At 44.4% G+C, this 19,726-nt stretch overlaps 1 long non-coding RNA gene across 2 annotated transcripts; it reads right to left on the bottom strand.

Annotated features, from left to right (window-relative positions):
* Positions 1-1,352: 1,352 nt before the first annotated feature.
* On the bottom strand, positions 1,353-15,612 carry LOC123790789 (uncharacterized). Of its 2 annotated transcripts, XR_015722119.1 has the most exons (5): positions 15,144-15,612; positions 9,290-9,387; positions 8,651-8,836; positions 5,428-5,564; positions 1,353-1,985 (listed from the first exon to the last, which is right to left on the bottom strand). It is a non-coding gene; the product is annotated as an uncharacterized LOC123790789 (long non-coding RNA). The 2 variants fall into 2 exon arrangements; XR_015722118.1 differs by lacking the exon at positions 5,428-5,564 and having other exon boundaries at positions 1,360-1,985; positions 15,144-15,602.
* Positions 15,613-19,726: the final 4,114 nt, after the last annotated feature.

The following is a 19,726-nucleotide window of genomic DNA, read 5'->3' on the forward strand; positions in this document are numbered from 1 at the left end:
GTACAGGCATGATCACACCCTTTTACAGATTGAGAAACTGAGGGAGAGAGAGCTGAAAGAGCTTGCTAATTACCCGGTGAGTTTCTGTCAAAACAAGAGCTACCATTCCTGGTCCTGACTTCCAGCCCGGTGCTGCTTACCATGAACAGCAAGCAAGAGGCTTCAAGGACAGGTGGGAGGCAATTTCAGCCTGGGGTGGGGTTTTTTTTTGGGGGGGGGGCGCTAGGAAACTTGCACAAAGTGGCAAAGCCTGGATTTCAACTTGAGTTCATTCTTCTCCCACCAGAATATAACTGAAGTTTGCAAGAAAGATGATCCCTTCAGCTTCCTGAGGAGCATCTTGTAGAAAACAAAACAAAACAGAACTGAAGCATAAGGGTTCTCAGGTCTCTCCCCCTCCCTTCTTTGTCCTGTTTTCTGTTTCTGTTTTCTAGAAGCAGAGAGATTACAGCACTCCTACTGGACTCTGCTCGGGGCCTTTCAGAATCTAAAATGTATCACAGGATTCCATGTCATCAGAAGGAATCCAGAGGTGAAAACTGTCCAGTGTCCATGACATTTAATTAACTCTGGCAGTGGGCTGTGTCACTGGTTCTCAATAAAGCCCACCACTTTTTCTCCAGCAAACCTGCTGCTCTGTGTGTCCTCCAGGGTGTAGCTGATGGACTCCTTTTCTGTTCTATCTGCCCCTGCCCTCCACAGCGGCTGGCCACTGCTGGGCACTCAGCAGTCCATCCACTGCTCGGGGTAGGGCGGGGGGGGGGGGCGGTGCTGCCACTCGCTGCTAGGTACCACACACATCCACACGTGGCCAAAAAAGGCTTGGCGCTTTGTCCCTCCCCTTTAACAGCAGCCTCAGCCGACTGCTGATGGCACAAGAAATCATGGGGAGCTTTTTGGTGCAACTTTGTTAGCAAAAGAGCCACCTCACAGACCTGCCCCCTGAAAGCCAGGGAGCAGCAGTCACTCGGCTTCGCAAGAGCAATCACTTCTGCCATTTGCAGGAGTCCTTGTCAACCTATCAGATGCTGCTGCAATGCATGAGTCCATGGGAGCATGCAAACTAAAGCAACAGCAAGATACTGTCTCATCCCCCAGACTGCCCAAAACTAAAGAGCTGGGAAATAGCAAGAATTGGAGAGGACATTCTCCTGCCCCTGGGTGGGAGTGCAAATCGGTACGGCCACTTTGAGGAACAATCGGGCAAACTGTAGTCAAATCTACAATGTGTACACCCTTCAACTCTGCGATCCCACGTCTGGTTAATGACCACAGGGAAACATGGGCGCACGTTCAAGAATGTTCAGCACAGCGCCTTATTAAGAGCAGACATGTTGAAAACCTGAATGGCCATCGGTAGATAAATGGCTGCTAGAACACAAGGCATCGATTAAATGCAATAAGCTCATATTTACAACACCATGTCGAGAACTCCAAGACTGGTTGTCATTTTTTTTTAAATCAAGTTGTGGAAGAATGCACATGAATGATAATACTTCCGTAAATACACACAGTATTAAATCATTTGTATGGTAAAATCCTAGGGGGAAAGTCTGGAAGCATACACGCCAAAGTTTTTTAAGGTTTGATGTTCTTTTTGTATTAAACTGCATGAAAGGATGCCATTCAGGGTCCAGGCAGGATAATTGCTACCATTCTAGGTATTTCAAGCAGGGGGAATGTAACACGGAGAACTGACTACAAAAGTAAGGAAGAGCTAAAAGGGTAAATTCAGTGATTATATGCTGCCCCCCACCCCTGCTTCTGTGGTGCATTCCAGCCCCAGGGGCATCTGCTTCCTGCTGCATCACTGAAGACACCATCATGGTTGGTTCTGGATCTACCAGATGCATGAACTAGACCGGGGCTCCATGTCCATTGCCACACCAGCAACTTCCAACACCTGTTGAAATGGATCCTTATCTCTCTTCCTTGCCATCTGCTCTCCTCCCAGGGCCTCTTTTTGGTGGAATCTAACAGGAAGCCTAAGAAATGTAGGGGAGAAAAGTCAGGGGGTCATAGCATGTAGGTTGCAGGCTTTCAGCCTCAACGATGGAAAGCAGCCCTTAGAAGCAAGCATGTGGAGCCAAGAGACAGACCTTCTAAAGGTCTTAACCTGGCCTAGATGAGTCTGAAGTCCCTCTCCCCCTCACCATTGTGTTCATCAGTCACCATTAGAAGTTTAAGCATTCCTTCCAGAATGATCTAGTGTTTCAGTGCAATCCCTATCAAAATTCCATTGGCATTTTGCACCAAAATAGTAAAAACCCAAAATTCATGTGGAAACACAAAAGACTTCAAAGAGCCATAGCAACCTTGAGAAAGAAGAACAAAGAGGGAGGTATCTCACTGCCTGGTTTCAAGCTATGTTACAAAGCTATAGTGATCAGAACGGTAGGGTACTGGCATTAAAATCAGACACATAGACCAATGGAACAGAATCAAAAGCCCAGAAATAAAGCCAGGTGTATATGGTCAACTAATATTTGGCAAGGCAGCCAAGAATACTCGAGAAAGGACGGTCTCTGATAGATGGTGATAGGAAAACTGGATATTCACATGCAAAGGAATGAAATTAGACCCCCGTCTTACACCACTCACAGAAATCACCTTGAGTTGGATTAAAGACTTAAATGTAAAACTTGAAACCATAAAACTCATAGAAGAAAGCACAGGGGACAGCTCCTCGGGATTGTTCTTGGCAATGACGTGTTTGGATGACACCAGAAGCCCAAGCAACAAAACCAAAAATCAACAAGGGGGAACTACATCAAATCTAAAAGCCCCTTCTGCACAGCAAAGGCAGCCGTCAACAAAATGGAAAGGCAACTCCGGAAAGAGAGAAAATATCCGCAAACGATATATCTAAGAAGGGGCTGATATCCAAAATATATAGGGAAATCTTAAAACTTAATAAAAAAAATTATAATCCGGGGCACCTGGGTGGCTCAATAGGTGAAGCGTCTGACCCTTGGTTTTGGCTCAGGACATGATCTCAGGGTCGTGAGACTGAACCATGCGTCAAGCTCCAAGCTCAGCACGGAGTCAGCTTGGGATTCTCTCCCTCTCCCTCTGTCCCCTTCTCCCCCCCAGTTCGTGCATGTGCTCCATAAATAAATAAATAAATCTTTTAAAATAATAATAATAATAATCCAACTTAAAAATGGGCAAAGGGCCCCAATAGACAATCTTCCCAAGAAGACATACAAATGGCCAACAGGTGCATGAAAAAACACTCAAGACCACTCATCATCAGGGAAAAGCAAAGCAGAAGCACAATGAGATACCACCTCACACCTGTTAGGATAGCTGTTAACACAAGGACAAGAGATGTCAAGCATTGGCGAAGATGTGGAGAAAGGGGAACCCTCATGCACTGTTGGAGGGAGTTGAAACTGGTTCAGCCACTAAGGAAAACAGTGTGTGGGTTCCTCAAGAACTTTAAAATAGAACTACCCTACGATCCAGCAATTCCACTCCTGCATAGACATCTGAAAGAAGACATGACACCAGGTGAAATAAGTTAGTCACAAAAAGACAAAGACTATACAATTCCACTTATATGAGGTACCCAGAATAGTCAGATTCATAGAGATACAGGGTAGAATGGGGAAATGAGAGGCTGTTTAACAGGTGCAAAGTTTCCGTTTGGAAAGATGAGAAAGTTCTGGAGATGGAGAATGGTGATGGTTGCAAAACAGTGTGAAGGTACTTAATGCCACTGAACTGTACACTGAAAATGGCTAAAAGTTTTATGTTATGGTAAGTTTTATGTTATGTGTATTTTCCCACAATAAACGAATGCTTTAAAAAATAAATCATTACCATTGGCTATGGTCTCAATTCATCTTAACACACATAAATAGCCTTGTCTTAATTTTGTGGAAGGGTGGGGCTTAATCCCATGTCACGGCTGGAGCAGAGGGCTCCGGGTGAGGTTAAAACAAGACCAGTGAGCAGACAAAAACCCTACAGGTGGCAGTGACGATCTGAATCTGACGTAAGGGAAGCCATCCCCCGGTCTGGCTGTCAAAACAATTTGTTGTCCTCCTAGTTGACAAAACTCAACTTTTCAGCCTGTGCGCTTGATTTTATGAACAGCTCTATTCTGGTGGGCAGTGGTCTTTTCTGATCCTGTTGTCCAGCAACGGACCCCCAGCAGGTCGGGTATACTGCCTCTCTTGGCCTCTCTCTTCCAGTGCTTCACAGGGGACACTCGGGTTTGGATGCTGGTAGCCATCAGAGACCATCACTGCTCTTGTGAGTGAAAGCAAGACCGACTCCGCCAAGACCCACTGTCTCAAAGCCCGTACTTAGAAATAGAGGGCCCGAGACCCAGACCCGGCAGCGTATAAAGAGAACTGTAGGCACTGAAGCCAGCATGGTCCTCTTGAATTTTCCACTCAGGGCTTTCTTGAGCTGATAATTGGTGAGTCCAGGGGCCAAGACTCATGTGCAAACTTGATCTGTTTGTAGGTGGAAGAAGGCCCCTGTGCTCTAGAGATCAGTAGGTGTTGGTGGGGTGTTGAGAGAGGGTGAGTGAGGGGATTCCACCCCGCAAGCCTGGTCTTTGAGATTCAATTCACTTGGCTCTGGAGGCGAGGAGCCCTCCTTCTTGGCCACCCATGAGATGCAACATCCTCTCCAGCAGGGGGCGTCCAGCATCACTCTTGTCTTCTAAGCCAGAGTTGGTGTGAAATGCAGCCCTCCCTGCTCCAAAGGCAAGGATTTTCTGATTTCTATTTCACCCTTTTCCTGGTGAGCCTGGATCCCGGCCTGAAATGCAGCTGATGGCCAGCATCCTAATTCTCTGAGCGAATCTTGCTCACCTGTCCCTGCGGGGTCTGCACGCCCCTCCCTGTACCTCCCTGGACCTCAGGGTGAGGGCCACATGTGCTTCACCAGGAATGGGCGCCCTTGCCACAGGAGACCATTCTTGCCTGATTCCAGAAATGGCCCCTGTCTGGAAATTCCTGCTGGGCTCCGTCTTGCTCACCCAAACAGGCCTTCAGGGCAATAATGAAGAACAAGTCCAAGTTCCTGCTCCTTTCAAAAGTAATTTTGTTTTAGTCTCGCTATTATTTGTTCAATCAAGGTTGCTGCTTGCCATACCCATTCCCATATCTGGGCTCTACCCACCCCCCCAGGCTGTGCCCATGTGGTCACAGCCTGCCCGGAGCTGAGTGTCCACCAAAGCCTTCAAGGGTCCCCAGTGTTGAAAAGACAACTCTATCTGCACGTCCTTCTAGAGTCACCAGAGGCACCCTCTGTGGGAGGTAGCACTTGCCGCCCCCCCCCCCCATGTCTGAATTAGCAGGAGGAGGGCCTTTGGTGTCAGACCTGAGCGCAGGGCTTCATCTCAACTAATTCCTCTCCCCAGCGAACAACCGAAAAAAGCAGTATATTTTCTGTTATTCTGTAACACACCTTTCTCTTCTTCCACGTCTTTCTCCTCTTTCAGCCTTGCCCCTTGAGGGACCAGAGAGGTTCTCTCCCAGTTCTTCCTTTGCTCAAGGGGAGCAGCTTGTCTGAAATAGTGGCCTAAAATGCGATGCCAGTACAGGCTGGAAAACAGAAGTGACCCAAATTTATATGCGATTTTAGTAAATGCAAATGATGATGGCTCAGATTGGCGTGGTAATGATAGAGCATTCAACAGGTGGCTGCTGTCTGCGAGCTCAGACGAAACACAAGTCGGCTTCTGTGATGGTTTTAAATTCACTTGACCCTTGAACAACATGGGTTTGAACTGTGCAGGTCCACTTATGTGCAGATTTTCTTTTTTTTAATAAATACACTACAGTACTCTATATGTATTTTTTCTTCCTTAGGACTTTCTTAATAATATTTTCTTTTCTCTAGCTTACTTCATAATAAGAATACATAATAAGAATACATTCAACATGCAACATGCGTGTGTTAATTGACTATGTTATCGTTAAGGCTTCCGGCCAACAGCAGGCTATTAGTAGTTAGGTGTTGGGGGAGTCAAAAGTTCTATGCAGATTTTCAACTACACGGAGGTCAGCACCTCTAACCCTCATGTTGTTCAAGGGTCAACTGTATATCTGCTAGTTATGACCCTCTTCCCTCCTACAGGTGGAACCTAACTCCCCCACGTGGAAAGTGTGTAACACTCACCGACTTGCTTCTAACAACCAGAATGTGTTGGGAGTGATGGAGTGGGGCTTTGTGATTACTGGGGCTACATCATAAAAAGAATACACCTCTGCCTGTTGTTCTCTCTCTCTCTCGTTCTTTCTCTCACTCTCTTTCTTGACTTACTTTGGTGGAAACCAGTGACTAGGTCATGAGGTTACTCAAGCAGCCCTGTGGAAAAGCCCAATGAAAAGGAAACCAGCTTGCTAGAACCAACTAACTAGCCATGCAAGTGAATCACTTTGAAAGCAGATTTTCAGGGTGCCTGGGTGGCTTAGTTGGCTAACTGTTTGACTCTTCATCACAGCTCAGGTCTTGATCCTGAGTTCAAGCCCTGCATTTAAAAAAAAAAAAAGCAGATTCTCCATCCTTGGATGATTTCCTCAAACCTTCAGATGATTTGAGGCCCCAGCCTTAGAGTCAGCCCCAAACCTTATGAGCAGAGACAAGCCACCCCCACTGTCCCCTGGCTAAATCCATGACCCACAAAAACCAAGAGAAAATAAATTATAATTAGTTTTTTAAGCCTCTAAGGATTTGGGGGGGTGGGTAATTTGTTACACAGCAAGAGCTAACTAGTACAGATGCATAGCACATACTAAAATCAACTCCAAGGTAGATTAAGGATTTGTACGAAAACATTCATTCAATGGTGGCACGCAGGAGGTGGTCATTAGTTCAGTCTACTCAGAAGTCGCCTGCAGGACAGCTCCAGCAGGGTGAGCAGGGTGACGACATTCACCCGAGCAGCCAGAGAGCTGCTTGGTCCCCATCCATGGCTCCTGCACTAAGCCTTGGCCCAGGTCCAGGGATGAGACTGACTGGCTTGCCTGGCAAGCAATGAGTGTGGGTGCTTGGATCCGTGCCTACATGTGTTTGGCACCACCAAAAAGAAACGGGGAGTCTTAGCACCCAGAAGGTAAGCAGAAACACCAAAAACCAAAACAACCAAAGTCACACAAGAAGGAAAGAGAATCCTAATACGTGCCTGGGCCTGCACAGGACAACTTGTACACAGTCACCAGAATGTAAACACTGTGAGATGATTCTCAACTGTTCAAATCAACCAGAGAGAAATGCCAGAATAAATCATTCTGGTTACAGAACCAACTGTAAAAATTATCACCCTGGAAAATGTACAAAGAATAAACACCAAAGGAAGAGAGGTGAGAGGTTAAAAAAAAATGAAGAGAAGTATAGAGGGTAAGTATCCTCCCCTTCCAGAGTGGAGAATCAAAAGATATAGCCTATGGCTGATAAAATAAGAAGTAGAGGGATGCATGTATTTTTTGAATTGCCAAGGCAACCAATAGAAGAAGTAAAAATCTCTTCTGTTGGGACAGGAATGTGATAAGAGTGAGGAAAATCCTTATACATTGTAGCAATAACTCAACTGATAATATTTCCTCTTGAGATCCAAAAAACATTGGTATAAGAATAGTTTTTTAATGAAACGAAGGAAGCCATCTGAAAAACTAACAATAGAAATAGTTAAATAGGGAGTGAGTCTGCAGGTAGAGAGAGTTGGAGCAGGTGGGATTGTTTCATGCTTCAAGAAATTTCTTATCATTTGATTTCTTTGCTGAGTGTAGTATTTTGGTTTTTTTAAGAAGATTTTATTTATTTATTTGAGAGAGAGCAAGCAAGCAAGGGGAGGTGCAGAGGGGCAGAGGGAGAGGGAGAGATAATCTCCAGCAAACCTTCTTCTGAGCACAGAGTCCCATGCAGGACTCCATCCCACAACCCTGAGATCATGACCTGAGCCAAAACCAAGAGTCAGATGTTTAATCCACCGAGCCACCCAAGCACCCCTGTGAATGTCGTATTTTGAAAAAATGCAATCTTTAAAAAAAATTCCAGTGCATCTCCACCTTTAATATACTTAACATTCTGCCTCTGTGCTTTCGAGTAGGGCGCATTTATATAACGTCGTATACACAACGAACTGCTTAACCTTAAATAACCCTGTGAGAAAAAAAGAACACTATCTCTCATTATCAGATAGGCAAAGTGAATTGAGAAATGCTCATGACTTGCCCAAGATGACTTAGTAAATGATTTCCTTAAGAGTTATAACTTCTTGGGGTGGGGGAATGGGATAGGCTGGTGATGGGTAGTAAGGAGGGCACGTATCGCATGGTGCACTGGGTGTTATACGCAACTAATGAATCATCGAACTTTACATCAGAAACCGGGGATGTACTGTATGGTGACTAACATAATATAATAAAAAATCATTAAAGTAAAAAAAATTTTTTAAAAGAGTTATAACTTCTTAACACATTGACCATTACTGGGTCAGTCAGTTAAGCATCAGACTCTTGGTTTCAGCTCGGGTCATGATCTCGGGTCATGGAATGAGCCCCACGGCAGGCTCCACACTCAGCTGAGAGTCTGCTTGGGGTTCTCTCTCTCCTCTCCCTCTACCCCTCCACCTGCTCACGCACACTCTCTCTCAAATAAATCAATTAATTAAAAAACAAACACTGACCATTTCTTACAAGTGTCCATGAGGCCAAGAGTCCCACTTTATGGATGAAAATGTAAGAGCAACAAAGATACGTAATTCTTTTCCCCTGGATCCCAAGGAGATAGTCAATGGCCATGGCTTCTATTTCCTTCCGGCTCTGTTGCTTTCTCTGTGGGAACTGGTGACCATCAACACAGCATCTGAAAGCTGGAAACAAGAGGAAGCAAGTGAGGTGCAAAGGCCTCATCATAACCCTTTTTGTGAGTATTATTAACCACGTTCTACAGGTGGGGCCATAACAATAGGGAGATATAAGCACTGTGCTCATTGAGGGCACACAGCAGGTCAATGGTAGCTCAGGGATTTGAATCAGTGTTGCGGCACCGAAGCCATGCCTCTGTCATTAAGGGGGGGAAATGGATGGGGCACCTGGGTGGTGCATTCATTAAGCGTCTGCCTTTGGCTCAGGGCGTGATCCCAGAGCTCTGGGGTTGAGCCCCATGTCAGGCTCCTCCTCTGAGAGCCTCCTTCTTCCTCTCCCACTCCCCCTGCTTGTGTTCCCTCTCTCACTGGCTGTCTCTCTCTCTCTCTGTCAAATAAATAAATAAAATCTTTCAAAAGGGGGGGGGGGAATGGAAGTAAAAAAAGAAGTCCCCTTGCCTGTGAATGGGTCATACAGCTATGCAGTAGATCTGCCTCTAACTGTCTGTGTGGTCGAAGGCAATGCTTTTCTCTCCTCAGATCCTCCATTCTCTCATCTGTAAAAACAGACAGTGAGCTAGATGGTCTCCCTTTGGAGCTCAAACTTGATTTTAGCCTAGCTGATGAAATCAGGTAAAGAAAATAAATAAAAAGATTCTACTGGGAAGAAGGAAATAAAATTGCCTTTATTCACAGAGAATATGATCGTCTTTGTAGGAAATCTTAAGAAATCTATTTTTTGAAGTAATTGGAACTAATAAGTTCAGCAAGGATCCAAGATACAAGATCAATATAAAAATTTCAATTGTATTTCTATACATTAGCAATGAACAGTCAGAAATTAAAATTTAAAAATAACATTTATAATCACACAAAAAATATGAAATACTTAGGAATAGGCCTGAAAAAAAGATGCGACGCCAAACTCCTGTATGCTCAAACTATAAAACATCACAGAGCAAAATTTAAGAAGACCTAAATAACTGGGACATGTACAATATTCATAAGACTCAATATTGCTAAAGTGTCACTTCTCTCCAAACTGGTATACACATTCGATGCGTCCTCAAACAAAGTCCCAGCAGACTTTTGGAGAAACTGATAAGCTAAGTCTAAAGTTCCTATGGAAATACAAAAGTCCTAGAAAAGAACTCTGAAAAAGAACAATTTGGTGGGCTATCTGATTTCAAGATTTATTGTAAATCTATACTAATCAGGACAGCATGGTATTTGCATCAAGTCAGACGAAGAGCTCAATGAGACAGAAAATAGAATCCAGATATAGATCGCACATATGCAGACAACTGACTTTTGGAAAAGTGCAAAGGTGGGGAAAGTATAGTCTTTTTAAAAAATGTGGCTAGAAAATTTGTTTATCCATAGGAAAAAAAAGTTAACATGTATACCTTGCATCATGTATAAAATTAATTCAAAATGGAATAGAAACCTAAATGTAAAACTTAAAACTTCCGAAGAAAATGTAGGAGAAAACCTTTGTGACCTTAAAAGTAGGCAAAGATTTTTTAAGATACAACACCAAAAGAATGATCCATAAAGGGCATAATGATAGATTGGACTTCATTGAAATTGAACATTTTTGCTCTATTCAAAACACTGTTACGAAATGAAAAGACAAAGCACAGGCCAGTAGAACATATTTGCAGAGCATATTTCTGATAGGGTACTTATATTCAAAATATATACAGAACTCTCAAAACTCAATAATAACCCTATTCAAAAATGTAAGAAGATTTGAAGAGACATTTCCCCAAAGTTTTGCAAATGGCCAGTAAGCACATAAAAAGATACTCAACATCATTAATCACTAGGGAAATGCAAATCAAAACCACAATGAAATACCACCTCACACCAATTAGGATGGCTACTTTCAAAAACAATGGAAAATATGAAGTGTTGACTTGGAGAAACTGAAACCCTCATACGTTGCTGGTAGAAATGTAAAATGTTACAGCCTCTGTATAAAAATATGGCAGTTCCTCAAAATGTCAGTCATAGAATTACCATAGAGGTCAGCAGATAGAGTTATGATGTTGGAGAGTTGTTGTGTAACGGGTATAGAGTTTCTGTGTAGAACAGATGATAAAAAAATGTTCTGAAAATGGATAGTGGGAATCGTTGATCAACAACATTGTGAATATACTTTATGCTACTGAACTGTACATTTAAAAATGGCTAAAATGATTTTATGTTACATATATTTTACCATAATAAAAAACTCGATAATAAGATGACACACGCCCAATAAAAACAAAATAATGGGCAGGGGCTCCTGGGTGGCTCAGTTGGTTAGGCAGCTGACTCAGGTCATGATCTCAGGGTCCTGGGACCAAGCCCCACGTCGGGCTCTGCGCTCAGCGGGGAGTCTGCTTGTGGGTTCTCTCTCTCCCTCTCCCTCTGCCCCTCCCCTTGCTTGCTTGTTCTCAAATAAATAAACAAATAAATCTTTGAAAAAAGAAAAAAATGTCAAACTTTTATTCAACATAGAACTGGAAGTCCTAGCCACAGCAATCAGACAAGAAAAAGAAATGAGGCATCCGTATGGGTAAAGAAGAAGTTAAACTGTCACTCTTTGCAGATGACATGACACTATACATAGAAACCCTATAGACTCCACCAACAAACTACTAGAAGTCATAAATGAATTCAGTAAATTTGCAGGATACAAAACTGATGCCCAAAATTGGTAACATTTCTATATGCTAATAATGAAGTAGCAGAAAGAGAAATTAAGAAAACAATTCCATTTACAACTGAACCAAAAAGAATAAACTACCTAGGAAAAAACTTAGCCAAGGAGGTGAAACACCTGTAATCTCAAAAAATATAAAATATTAATGAACGGAATTGAAGATGACACAAACAAATGGAAAGAGAATTCCATGCTCATGAATTGGAAGAATTAATATTGTTAAAATGTCTATACACCTGAAGCAATCTACAGATTCAATGCACCCCCTATCAAAATACCAACAGCATTTTTCACAGAACTAGAACAAACAATACTAAATCTGTATGGAAGGTCCCAAATAGCCAAAGTAAAAAGGACAAAGCTGGAGACATCACAATTCCAGATTTCAAGATACACAGTATGGCTCTGACACAAAAATGGACACACAGATCAATAAAACAGAATAGAGAGCCCAGAAATAAACCTACATTTATATGGTCAATTAATCTATGACAAAGGAGACAAGAACATACAGTGGGAAAACAACAGTGTCTTCAATAAATAGTGCTGGGAAAACTGGACAGCTACATGCAAAAGAATCAAACTAGACCACTTTCTTACACCACACAAAAATATAAACACAACGTGGAACAAAGACAAACGTGAGACCTTAAACCATAAGCATCCTAGAAGAAAACACAGGCAGTAATCTCTCTGACGTTGGCCATAGCAACATTTGTCTAAATTTGTCTCCTAAGACAAGGGAAACAAGAGCAAAAATAAACTACTTGGACTACATCAAAATAAAAAGCTTTTGCCCAGCAAAGAAAACCATCAACAGAACAACAACAAAAAACCCACAGCCTACTGAAGATATTTGAAAGTGATATCTCTAATAAGGGGTTAATATAAAAAATATGTAAGGAACTTATACAACTCAATACCAAAACAGACAAACAAACAATCCTATTAAAAATGGGCAAAGGACAGGTGTCTGGGTGGCTCAGCCAGTTAAACATCTGACTCTTGATTTCAGCTCAGGTCATCATCTAGAGGTTGTAAGATCAAGCCCTGCTCTACCCAGTGTGGAGCCTGCTTGAGATTCTCTCTCTCCCCCCCCCTTTTTGCTTCCCCTCTCCCCTCCCTTTCTAAAAAATTAAATTAAATTAAAATAAATAAATAAAAAATGAGGAGAGGACCTGAATAGACATTTTTCCAAAGAAGACATACAGATGGCCAACAGACACATGTAAGGATGCTTAACAGCACAAATCGTCAGGGCAATGCAAATCAAAACCACAATGAGATATCACCTGTCAGAATGGCTAAAATCAAAAAAGTAAGAAGTAACAAGTATTGGTGAAGATACGGAGAATAACAAACCCTCATGCAATGTTGGTTGGGAATGTAAATGGTAGAGCCACTATGGAAAACAGTATGGAGGTTCTCCCCAAAATTAAAAATATTAATACCATATGATCCACCACTGGGTATTTACCCCCCAAAATGAAAACACTAATATGAAAAGATATATGCGTCCCTATGTTCATTGTGGCACTATTAACAACAGCCAAGATATGGAAGCAACCCAAGTGTCCACTGATATTTGAATGGATAAAGAACAATGGAATACTACACAGCCATAGTAAAGGCATGAGACTGTGCTACTTGCGACAACATGGACGGACCTAGGAGATATTACGCTAAGGGAAGTAGGTCAGACCGAGAAAGACAAATACCACATTTATTCACTTATATGTGGAATCTAAAAAAAACCAAATGAATAAACAAACAAAAAGCAGAACCAGACCTACAAATACAGAGAACAAACTGATGGTTGCTGGAGGAAAGAGGATGGTGGAGTGCACAGAATGAGTGAAGGGGAGTGGGAGATACAGACTTCCATTTACAGAATGATTAAATCACATAAATAAAAGGCACAGCATAGGAAATATAGTCAATGATACTGGAACAGCGTATAGTGACAGAGGGTAGCTATGCTTGTGAGCAGAGCATAACTCGCAGAGAAGTTGAATCACTATGTTGTATACCTGAAACTAATACACTCAATTAATTTTTTAAATGAGCAAAAGACTTGAGTAGATATATTTCCAGAGAAGAGATACAGATGAATAATAAAATCTGAAATATGTCCAATTTCATTAGTCTTAGGGAAATGAAAATTAAAAACCACAACAAAATAACAAGGATGTATCTATTAGAATGGGTTTAAAAAAATGATACCAAGCACTGGTGAGGATGTGGAGGAACTGGAATTTTCATGCCCTACTATGAGAACATAAAATGGTACAACCTTTGGAAAATATTTTGGCAATTCCTTTAAAAGTTAAACATATGCCTACCCAGCCATTCTACTCTCAGGTATGAAAGCCTATCTCCATACAAAGACGTGTAAATGAACGCTCATGACAGTTTTATCGGAATAGCCAAAAATGAGAAAGAACCCAAATGCCCATCAGCAGGTGAACGGATAAATAAATCGTAGAATACACAGTATTCAGTGGTTATGTACACACAATATACAATGAAATACTACTTGGCAATAAAGAAGAATAAACTATTGATGCACGCAACAATATCAATGAATCTCAAAATAACTGAACGGAGGAAGCCACACACACAAAACCAGAGGGTAGCATCCAGGATCCCATTTATTAAAATTCTAGAAAATGCAAACTAATCTGTGGTTACAGATCAATTGTTGTCTGGGGAAGGGGCAGGTGCAGGGAGCTACACGGAAAAGAAAATATAAAGGGACAGTAGGAGTATTTGGGGAGTGAGGACTATATTCAGTATATTGATTGCAGTGGTGGTTCCACGGAGGCACACCTGTCAAAGCTTACCAAAGGTACGGGTGAGGGGTTCCTGGGTGGCTCAGTAGCATAAGTGTGGGACTCCTGATTTCGCTCAGGTCAGAATCTCAGGGTCTGGAGATCCAGCCTACTCTGGGCTCCCTGCTCAGCGGGGAGTAGGTCTGGGATTCTCTCTCTCCCTCTGCCCCTCCCCCACTAAAATCAATCAATCTTTTTCAAAAAGGTACACGTGAAATACGGGCAGTCTATTGTATGTCAACTATATCTCACTAAAGTTTCAAAAGCAATGTTGAATTAAAAATGCAAATGATGGGATAAATTTTGAGGATACTTTTATGTAATTAAAGCTCAAAACAACACTGTACTGAACACAGAAAGTGGACTGGAAAGACAGACTTTAAATATGCAGATTGGCTTCCTAATGGGGAGTGGGAGAGGAAGGAGTAAGAAGAAAATAATAGAAGAGGAGAGGGGCTTTGGGTGGCCCTATGACAGCATGCATAGTACGATTAAGTCGAATCTGTGGAACTGAAGTCCTGGCGGGAGGGGAGGAAAGGGGCGGGGTGGTGCAAGGGAAAACTGGAGGGAGGGAGGGAGGGTGAGAAAGAATTGAAGGCAAGGAGGAAGAAAAATAAAGGGGGGAACAGAGGGGCGGGAGGGGGGACAGACAGACGCCCGAGCTGAAAGAGAAATGGAGTTTGTAAAAGCGCCTCTCGCAAGCTGGGCTCGGCAAACACGCCCTTGGCCAAGGGCCAGACAAGGCCTGGGCTACATCTAAGGGTGAACTTACATGGTTATCAAATTCCCCTTCCCTGGAGCCTCTGGAAGTTGTTTCCAAGAACTGAAGGGGGGAAATCCATCCCTTTGTCTCTCTTTTTTCCCCTTGGACCTGATTTCGTGGTTTCCTCCGTCTTATTTCTCTCCCGGGACCCTCCGGCCCCAGCTGCGGAGGGGGGTGTGAGACGCGGGAGTGGGGCACAGGGCGGGACCAGGGCAGGCGCGCGGCGCCGGGTTCCCCAAAGCCGCAGAAGAGCCCCGAAAGCGAGGATGCAACCCCAGCGTCGGCCCGAAGCCGCTTCCGGAGGGGCCGGGCCGGGTGCGCCGCCGCTGCCCGGCGCGGGGAGGAGAGGCGGGGGCGCGGGGCGCGGAGCCGCCAGTCTGCGTTCCCCGGCGCGGCGGCAGCGGCGTCCCCGGCGGCGGGAGCTGGTCCCCACCCGCCCGCTCCGCCCTCTCGGCCTCGCCCGGGCCGCGGAGCAGGAAGTTCACACACGCGCGCTAGGAGCAGCCACTGCAGAAGCTTTTGCACCGCTTTCCCCCCGCCCGGCCCGGGGCGCGTGTGCGCGCGCGGGGTGGGGGGGGGGAGGGGAGGGCGGCCTTGAACTTGGCGGGCGCTGCTGCTTGCTCTCGAGGAGGCCTGAGCATCTCCCATCCTTCTCAGTCTGGAAACATTTTTATTGTGACAATACATAGTCCCCAAAGCGAAAGTCAAATTGGCGGCCAAAGGCACCCCGGGGATCTTCCAGGTGGACAGACGGACAGAACCACCCGGGCACCAGGCTGCGGACAGATGACCGCGCAAGAGAGGCGGGCTGGTTGGGGGGGGGGCGGGGGTTAGAAGGGAGGAGAGATGGAGGGGGAAGCATGGAGGGAGGCTGGGAAAGAGCAGGACTTCCGGGAGGCGGAGTGGAGGGGGCGGAGGAGTGGGCCGGACTGAGGGGGAGTTGGGAGGAACCAGGAGAGGGGTTAGGGGAAAGGAGACCTGCTCCCCACTCCGTCCGAGACCTGCTTCCCCTCCCTGGCTCTCCCCTTCTCCACCCCCCCATCTCTTTCTCTTTCTGGTCCTCTGGCTCTTTCTCTTTTGCTCTCTCGTCCCCCGCTGCCCCCACCTCCCACCCCAGTCCCTCTCTCTTGCCCACCCCTGCCCTTTGTCTCTCATTCACTCTTTTTCGTTTGCTCTGTTCTCCCCCCCCCCACCAGGTCTCTTGTGCATGCTTGCACCACCAGCACCATCACCGAACCCCCCCCCCCCCCGCTTTCTTTGACTCCCAGTGTGAGCCCCACAGGGGAGGTGCCAGTCATGGGGGCCTGAGGAGGCTGAACTGACCTCTGCAGGGGACCACAGACTCTTCCCCCCACGCCCCCCCCCCGTGGACCCCAGCCAGGCATTTTCCCTAAGGGTTCTAACCAGAGTGACCACACTGACCACTGTGTTCTTGGATGTCCATCCTGGACTCTAAGCCCATAATTTGGCTTGGTTTATTAAATTTTGCTCCAGATTTTTTTTTCCTTTTAGAGATAGATGTAATAAGGTCATTGTCATGGCCCATTTAATAGAATAGGGGATCAAAAATACCCATCATTTACCCCCCTATCTATTTTGTCACCCTAAGCCAGATTCCATTGCTGGGAGGGGAAGGAGCCAATCTTCCCTGTCATTATTTATCCTGCCCAAATCCTAGCCTTTGTTTAAGCTTGACCTCTCTACTGCATTTACAATTATTCCCAATTTATTACAAAAAAGCTGAGCTCCAACAGATTAAGAATTCACCAAGGTACAAGATAGTGGGGAGTGGAGCTTGGAGTTTTCTGTCTCCAAATCTCAACTCACTCATTCTTGCCTACTTTATTTTTAAACTGTAGACTGTATCCCACATACAGAAGAGTAGGGAAAAGGTCTATGTACATTTAACAAATAATAAAATGAATACCTATGAACCTATCACTCAGGCTAAGGAATAGAATACTACCAGTTCCTTCGAAGCCCCTGCTCCCCATGGTCCTAGATCCCTGCACCTCCTTCCCCGCCAACAGGCAACTGCTCTCTGGACTTCTCCATTCATTTTGTATTCCTTCTACCGAGGTACACATCCCCACCCAATAGGCTGTTGAATTTTAGAAAACCAAATAGCAGAATAGCCCCTGTTAGGGACAGGCTGTCTGGAGAAAAGGAGTTGAACAGAGTCTCCAGGTCATTGTTTGATTCTGGCTCCCCTGAGAGTTTCCCAAGGGCCTGTTCTTGGAAAGTATCATGGCAAGATCATGAGCAGGTCCTGGAAACACTGATCTTACCATGCTTGGCTTACTGGGGATGACCGCGTCCTGGTCTTTCCTCAGTAGTACGGAAAGGAAGGAGTGAGATGCTTAATAATTTTGGCTTTCAGACTGGTCATGGCTGCTGGAAGATAATACTTTCAGGCCTTTTGCACTTCTTCAAATCTTAAAACATGGATCACTTTTGTTCCAGACTGTTTTTTCAAGGATATTTGTAACAACAACAACAACAAAAACATATTTTGGAAGATGGATATAGGGTCTCTGTATCAAATAGATTTGTTGGTCGTCCTGGATAATACAGATAATGGCCCCCTCTGGGGCCAAGATCAAGCAGGTTTGCTGGCAGCCCCTTTGTAATGGTTAATTTAATGTGTCACCTTGACTGGCCATGGGGTCACCAGATTGAACATTACTTCTGGGTGTGTCTGTGAGGATGTTTCTGGATGGATTGGCATTTAAATTGGTAGGCTCAGTAAAGCAGATTGCCCCCCTCAATGTGGGTGGGCATCATCCAATCCATTGAAGACCTGGATAGAACAGAAGATGGAAGAAGGGAGAATTTGCCCGGCCTTTTTCCTGCCTCACAACTTGAACTGGAGATGGACCTGCTCTCAGCAATTTTCATCCAAGTTATCCTGATTCCAGAGTAAGACCCTAAAATAAGACCCTCCTCACTTTCAGCCCCAGAGGTATCTGAAAGTGCCACTTCTTGTGATAACTGATTCAAATATTGTACCCAATGACCAAGCCAATCTCACTGTGGTATGTGGTTTATTTCTAGAGGAAAAGATAAGTGGTAGAGGGAAAAGGGGGGTCCGAAGAACAAAAGGGGGATCATATCTGGCAATTTTGCATATAAATTGAATTCTTGCTAATTAAATAATGCTTTAAGTACAGGGGAACTATAGCTATTTCAAGGGAAGCTGCTCGGAAAGTTTTCATAGGAAGTTTGGGGTTGTCTAGCTTTTCCCCTTCAGCCTAGTTTTCAAAAGCAGGATCTGCAAATAGAATTCACCTATTACTGAGAATAAATAAACTTGAAAATTCATTTTCAAGTAAAAATGTAGAGTAATGCAGGTTATTTTACTGTTACAAGTTTTACAGGATAAAACGGGAACTTCCTGCTAGGATTCCAAGCCCAGCTCTGCCGTACTGAACTGAGTCACTTTTGACTGTGGACTCTTACTTCCAGGGTTTGGCTTCTTCTTCCTCAAAACAAGAGAGTTATGTCGTCAAGATAATGGCAGCTTTATAAATTCAGATCTCCCAATACATCTTCAAAAAGGTAATCCAGAACGACATGAAGAACAGCTTTAACTTCACAAAACCCTCGAAAAATCTAGAAGATGGAAAATGTCCAAGTTCAAGTGTCATGTAAGTAGAAAAATTAACACTAAATCCCAGTGAGTGATGATGCTCTCACCAGAAGCCTCTGAGGAGAAAAACCACATAATGGAAAATAAGAGAGCTAGCAACAGCCCTAAGATTGATCTCAAATTATTTCCAGAAAGAGAATGATCCCGAAACCAGTCTGGCAGACCAGACCACTTACTACAACGTGACTGTTTTGGAAGGCCATCACTTCGAGAGACACTTTGCACACATTTTCATGAGAATCTCATAGGTACCAGGTCCTAGAGAGCTGGGGGGGGGGGTGCTCATCACAGTGGGTCTCCCAGTGTTGCGAGTTTCTGACTGCACCATGTCCCTGGGAGCAAAATGGAGGAAGCGAGCCTCGGGAGAAAAGCTGACCTTGGGATCCATATTTCACATTTCTCAACGAAATTTCTTCTCGAGTTAAAAATGAGAGGGGCTTTTGGCAAAATGCAAGTGGAACCTAGCCAGGTTCCTCTAGTCTAAGATAGAATTTGGGGTGTTTGCCAACTCAAAAACATCTGGGCTTATCACAGCCTTTTCTTTCTCAAAAATCCCTCAAGGCTTACCATAGGTGAGAACTTACTTTGTCCAGCTCTGCTTGGGTCTCAGTAGCAGAGAGAACTTTCTTTCGTAGCCCATCCTAGGACAGGCAGGCAGGCTGAGACATTTTCACCAGGGTGACCAGTTAGCTGTGTCCTTCGGACAGAAGTCAAGTGAAGGGCTCCTATCCAGACACAGGAAGGCTGCTTGGCCAACGTGACTCTGGAATCAGGACGCATTGGTTGGTCTGTCAGGAAACGCAGAGGCTCTCAAAGCAAGCAGCTTGGGAAGAAGGTGCTCTTCCTTGATGTGGCTGTTCTATTGCTAGCTGCTTCTCGCGTTCCTGAGAGTGTGAAATAGTGACAGGATCTGGTGGACAACTGGTCAGTTTCTCAAGAACAC

This window comes from Ursus americanus, chromosome 28 (assembly GCF_024610735.1).
Source record: "Ursus americanus isolate L20-20 chromosome 28, mUrsAme1.1.p, whole genome shotgun sequence".
Lineage (NCBI taxonomy): Eukaryota > Metazoa > Chordata > Mammalia > Carnivora > Ursidae > Ursus > Ursus americanus.